Below are 7,326 nucleotides of genomic sequence, written 5' to 3'. Positions count from 1 at the left end.
TATTGGTTCAGAAGATTCAAAATTGTTACACAATTTGTTGTCAATTTTAATATATATATTTAGAGTAATAACATAATCTATTCAATATTTAAATTTTTAAAAAATATCATTTTGAATTCTATTTAGAGTGCATTTGACAGTGATTTTATGAAGTGTTTCTAGTTTTTTTAATACTTAAAAAATTTTATTTTTCAAGCATAAAAAAAAACTAAAAACACTTCTTAAAATCACTATCAAATGTACTCTTACTACCATCTATCAAATAAATTAAAATAACGGTGGATAGCAAGAAAGTACAAAATATTATGAACAAAATTGAAAACAACTTTATTCTTTGACCTTGAATGGTAGCATGGTCTCATCATAAGAAAATAAAATATTATAAGCTTCTAACTATTTTCCCATTATGTGTTGCCCTTAAAAAATGTATATTTTATAAAGGAAGCACCCTATTGTAAGGTTTTTTTAGGAATAAGTATCTTTAATAATTATGTAATTAATTTTGTATAGGAATACGTATCTTTCACAATTAGACAATTAATATCCTATACCAAATCTTTTCTATGTAATTAAGAATTTATATATCGAAATAAGAGATTTTGAATAAAGGAGTTTATATATGTATACTTGCCTATTGATGTAGACTTTAAACAGAACCTCACAAATCGTGGTTATTTTTTTTGGTTCTCTTATTTTCTTCACTCTTGTTATTCCTTATTGTATTTTTTCGCAAAATTATTTTATATGGACATAATTGTTTAGAGAAAAATAAAAATTATTGTCAAAAAAAAGAAAAGAAAAAAGAAACTTCCTATTTCACCCCAAGAAAATAAAAATATAATATTGCAATGCAAAATAGAACAATTTACATCTATAATTTTTAAATATTATTTTCTATTATCTTAATATCTTCAATATAAAACAATATTTTTATTAATATTTATCCAAGGAAATGTTGTGTGGGTAGAAAAGGTCAAAAGAAAAAGAATTTTTTTTCTTAAATATTTTTTGGTGACAAAAAAAAAACACAAGAAATTAAAAAATAATAATAATAAAAAAATGTGTTTTGTATTATTTTATATGAAATAACTACCATTCATTAGCGCTAGTTCCATTAAACGCTTTATTATCACACACTTAAAAGATGTTTAAAATCACATTATTAAAATATATATTTTATATTAATTTGAGACTAAAATCCATCTTTATTTCAAGTACCTACAAACTAGGATCCATTTTTAAAATATTTTTTATTTATTTAATTTTATTTTCTCTTTTAAAAAAAATGATGTAAACAAAACTAAATGGTCATATCTTGAGGTTATGTTTGATGTGGGAATGAAGAGGGAGGATAGATATCTTATTCATTTTTATATTTAGATAACTCAAGTGTTGATGATAATGATATAAAAATTAATTTCAAAGGAAATGAAATTTTACTTATAAATGATATTTCAATTTATCTTTGAGGTATTTTAATTCTATAATACAATTTATTTTTAAAGATATTTTTCAAAAAGTTAAAAATATAAACCTTTTATTGATAAGTTGTTTTTAAAAATATGTTTTTAAAAATATTTTATTTTGATTTTATAAGAAATGAATTTTAAATTCAAGTTATATAATATAAACTAAATTTAATTTGTGCCTTATTAAAAATAAATATTTTAAATAAAATATTAATAGTAATATTATAATAAAATCATAAATTATATTGTAATGCCCCAAACCCAATTTAGGGGTAAAATCAAAATTTAGAAATTAATAATTAGTTAAAGTAATTTAATAAGGGTAAAAAGGTCTTTTCGTATTTAAAATCCTTAGATATAAATTAGATTTTTCCTATCTTCTCTATTTAGAAAACCCTTTTACACAGAGATCAGAAAGATCAGAGAGCATAGGACTGAAGATTTGGAGGTTTAGGGTTTGAAGATCAATTTTTTCGTTAATTAGTTTTAAAAACTTTAAATATTCTTTGGAAGATCTCAATCTAGATTAGGGTTTGTTAAATTAATTTTTAGATCAAAAGACTGAAAATTTATGAATGTGAATTAATTTGTGATGAAAATAGGAAAATTTAGAAATTTTCTATTAAATAGAAAACAAAATCAATGGAAGAAAAGAAATTTTAGATTTATAAAATAAATAAATAAATTGTTTATGTAGGCTTTAGATTTGAAAAAAAAAATGGAGTATGCGTGTGTTGCCAATGTGTCGACTTAGGCATTGGAAAAGATTGTATATGTAAATATATTTTATAATAATAAATAATGAGAAGAAACATGGGGCTTACTGTTTTATTCTTAGGATTTTGTGCGTATAATGAAGATATGAGGGTAATGGGTTGGTTATGTATTGAATTTGAAAATTAATAAAAATTATAATATTTAGTTTTAAGCTAACAAAGGAAATAATAATAATAATAATAATAATAGTTTCTTATATAGGTTTTAATTTAAGTTAAGTATACAAAGAAATAAATAGTGAGGGTAAGATTAGGAAAGAAAATGAATTTTATAATAATTTGGAAACTCACTAAATTAATTTATTATTTTTTAGTAAGTTAACAAATAATATTGGGTAGTAATAATATTAGCATGAGAAATTAATTAGGATCCTTAATACTAAATAAAATATTTTTAGGATTTCAAATTTATATGTTTGGATAAATAATCAATAATCAATATTGTGTATGATATTATGTTAGCTGAGGAGGAAATTCTTCAGAGTTATATACTTTAAGATTTTGAGTGTTTTTCCAAGGTAAAGGAAATTAATACAGATTTTTATAAAAGAAAATAATTTTCATTTTATGTTGTATTTTGAAATGTGTAAAAATATTATTTTTATCTTTTTCTCATGGATCAAATATGTGTTTTGTATGGAAAGTATTTTTTTTGAGAATTTTCTTTGTTTATTTATGAAAAGTGAAATTTTTTGGAGATATGATATTTTGTTTTGGAAGTTTGAATTTATGAAATAATTTGTTTGACTCTGAATTATATGACCCTAGTCAATAGGTTATAATTGTTGACATATTCAGCCCTAATCAATGGGTTATAATAGTTGATATTATATGACCCTAGTCAATGAGTTGTAATTGTTGACTTTATGGTCCTAGTCAATGAGTTATAATTGTTGACATTTGGATTTATTCACCTTAAATGGAACAAATTTGAAACTAGCCACTCATTTGTGAAGTCCCACCTAATTGGGCACCATTTGTTATTTGATAACCAGAGTAAATATATTTTGAATGTATTTGATTTGGTTTTGATGAGAAATTGTTTTGAAATAGATATGAGAAAGTTTTGTTGAAAAGTTTGAATGTATTAGTATTTTGAACTTAAACGTTTTTATGAAAATAAGTATATGTTATATCTCCTATTTGCAAACACGATTGAAAATGTTTGATCCATGAAACTGCATTAATGTTCCTTGTTGAGCTTTAAGCTCATGCTCCTTTATTGATAATTTTTCAGGTACTTTCAGTTCGAGCGAAGAGTGATGGCTAGACTTGGGAATTTTTCTTTGTTAGGATTTTGGTTCAAACTTTATTTTGGATATTGTTTAGATGTTAAAATTTAATTTCCGTTTAAATTATTTGAATTTGTAGTTATTTGGATAATAACACTCTGGTTGATGTGTTAGTTTTTTTTAAAGTTGATACTTGGAGATTTTAGAATTTTGTTCTACTACTCTGAACAGGAATTTGGTAATTGGTAAATTTCCACCTACAATACGAATGTTTGTGTCATTTCCACTTTGAGCATTTGGGCTTGAGGTGTAAAATGACTATCATGCCCATGGAGTGGGTTTTGGGGCGTGACATATATTTTTATAAATATTATAAAAATATGATAACATAATTGATTTATTTTGTTAATAAATAATAATAATAATAATAATTCAAAATTAATAATTTCTAATACTAATTTATTTTAAATGAATATAAAATTAAATAAAGTTTAATTTTTTAAGTATAAATGGGTCAAATTTTTAATTACATACATACATTTAATACTCAGACATTGTATTCTTAAATTTTTTATTTAATTTATAATTAATAAATTAGTTTTTTGAATTTCAAATTATTATTAAAAATTAAAATATTTATTAAAGGATTCAAAATATTAATTATTTCCATTGTTTTTTATAGTCCTTATATATATTTTTTGAGTTTCAAATTTTCTTTTAAAAAATTATTAAACTTATTAATAAATTTAATACAAAGTCTTCCTTAATTTGAATTTCTAGTAAAAACAAATGGTTTTCTATTTTGCTTTGTTTATAGAGTACGATAATCAAATAGTGGTACAAATTTTTTAAAAACAAATTTGTTTGTAAATCATATGTTCAAATAGTTTTATTATTTAGCAAAAACACTATAGATCCTCTATTTTGGCCCTAACACACACACACACACACACACACACACACACACACACACACACACACACACACACACACACACACACACATATATATATATATATATATATATATATATATATATATATTTTTTTTCTCTCACCCCACTTTTTTTAACACGTATTTAGATCCATTTTTGCTCAGCTTTTCATCATCCTGGTCCATGTTTCACATCATTGATTTTTGAGCTATATTTTGGAGACCACTTAAAGGGTTATTTCAGGTCCTAGCATGATTATCGGACACCCATTAGGATTAGTTTTTTTTTAGGGTTTGCTTTTGGAATTTTAGAGTCTTTGAGTAGTTGGGTTGGGATGAGGACATGTGTACTCATTCTAGCCTTCTTTTGTCTCTTTTTTGGCCTTTAGTGAAGGGTTTTTTTTTCACTCTTTTGGCTCAAGTTTTCTTAGAGGGGGCTTGCTGGCCACCTTTTAAAGGTAGTGGAGATGCTCTCTATAGCTAAGGAACAAGGGGTAGAGAATTGGTTTTTACAGCGATAGTGAGGCAAAGAGTAGGGGGTTTGAGGGAGTTTTTGGGAAAAGTAGCATGCGAAGAAAAGTTGTGGGCGAGGCATTGTGGTGGTGAGTAGGCTGCAGAGTAAGACATTGCAAATGGGGCACCATCTATTCTAGTGGGGAGTCTTAGAAAAGAAGGACATAAGCTATAGGCCATCTCAGGGAGACATTATTCTTCTTTCTTCTGGGTGAGAGTAAGAGAGGAGACGTTGGAGAGAGTAAAAGATTTTTCTTCTGGTGGTTTTTGGTTTTGAGTAAAGGAGAAGAATAACATCAAGAGAAGAGAAACAGAAAAGACCCTTCCAGGAATGGATATTTTGAGTTCCCTATCCATCTTCATTTATCATAATTGTTAGGGTGAATTCACAATATTCCAATAAACACCAGGATTTTTCTACCATTTCTTTGTGTAAAATTAAATAGGTAATAGTAACTAGTAGTAATAAATAAATAAACTCATGGAATGGAAAAATAAATCAGACACCAAAATTTTTATGTGGAAAACCCCTTAATGCGAAGGAAAAAACCACGAGACCTAGTCTAGTTCAAACTCCAATATCAACAACAATGGATTACACCTGTCTTCTCTAGAATAATCTTTAGAGGCCACCAACTACATCAAGAGCATATATAGCCTTGGATTATCTCTCTTGGTAAAAAAACAAGGAAAGTTGGAGAAATAATACCCAAAAACACGTTGTTACTGTTCACGGGCAGTAACACCAGTTCTCGAGCTCAAAATATGATCTCCACCTTTCAAATTGTAGCTACTCGAGTTTTGAACCTCTCCTCCAAATTTCAACTCGATCAAACCACATATGAAGCAGTATCGGCTCTTTGATGAAATTTGGGTAGTGAGATGTGTTTTTTTCTTTTTCTTTTCTCTTTTCTCTGTTTTTTTTAATCTATTTATGTTTTTGTTTATTTATTTATTTTATTGTAATTGACTTGGCCCCCAAGAATATGGGGCCCACTCCCTCACATACGAGGGAACCTAACAAATCTCCAATTGGATCCTAATTGATTAATTAACCTAATAGGGTGTACTAATGAATCAATTAGCTTAATCCAAAGACCTTGTTCACTTACCCCTGTATAACCTTATGTTATTACCAAAATGCCCTTATGCATAAAAGCGAACCTAAAACCAATCCCACCCTCATAACCTATGCCAACAAGGTATATGAGCTCAAACCAGGGACCATAACTCCAATATTTTATGTAAATAACAACAAGACACTGTATACTCGGGTCCGTGACTTGCTATCCATTGTGTTTAATCTCCTTATGAACTAATGTCCGCAGTCTAACAAGGTAAAATTTGTCAATCTTTTAACACTACCTCTATTATCATTGAGTTACAAATCCTTCTGTTATGTGTTTAACTAACATGTCTTAGCTCTCAAAGAGCCTATGTCAAGTTCCACTTAAGGAACTACTATAACCATAGTTTCCATTAACACACCTCCTTAGAACCACCCAACGGGACACATTGTCTCAATCTTATGAGATATCATGGTGCTTCTAATAAGAATACCTATTGCTACCAACTTCCATCAATAGTGATCCAATCCATAAGGAATATATGATCAACTTACGATCTCACCCATAGGTTAAAACCATTGCTAACTTTGGCACAAACTTCAATATTCTCTCAAGTTTGAGAGACAACACAATGAAGTAGCTTGGTAAGGTCACGAATACTTGATAGCCTTAAGTCATGACTCACCATAAGTCCTGTCTAATGTGTAACCATACACACTAGTGTACTCACCATGGAAAACTCATCTCGATATTCAAGACCAGTTATCCCTCCAATTAGAAGGTGGTGGTGCACTATAGCCTCTAATAAGTTGTCTAAACCCACCAACCGACTTTGAACAAGTCATCTATTTAAAAGGAACCCATGACTTGGATCTTCCCTATAACTCATAAATGCACTCAAGTCACACACACTACAAAAGATGTAAACAAGAATACTCATAAAGTGTAATGCATAGAATAAGGATAGATAAAAGTGAAATTGGAATACCATTAAATAAATAAGGAATTCCAAATCTATCACATCATGTCATGCTTTTAAGAGCTCCATCCTAACACAACCTTCACACTTCATGGACAGTACAAAGCGAGAATTTAGTTAGGTTGATAATAATTTTCAGAGTGCCTTGTCTTTGAGTTTGAAACCTTTTCCTATATTAAATGATTCTAATGTGAGCTCTAGCTTCCTTGGTCTTCAGTAGTTAGGTATGCAATTTTCATTGGAAAGTAAGTGGAAAAAGTGTCTTGCAAAGCCTAGTAATGTGTACATTCAAGCTGAGAAGGCATGAGGTACTCCCTTGATGACAATCAGGTTGTCAAAAAATAGTACTTGGCTAGT

Source organism: Vitis vinifera, chromosome 16 (genome assembly GCF_030704535.1).
Source record: "Vitis vinifera cultivar Pinot Noir 40024 chromosome 16, ASM3070453v1".
In the NCBI taxonomy this organism is placed as follows: Eukaryota; Viridiplantae; Streptophyta; class Magnoliopsida; order Vitales; family Vitaceae; genus Vitis; species Vitis vinifera.
The sequence above is the reverse complement of the archived record's forward strand: the minus strand, read 5'-3'. Positions refer to the sequence as shown.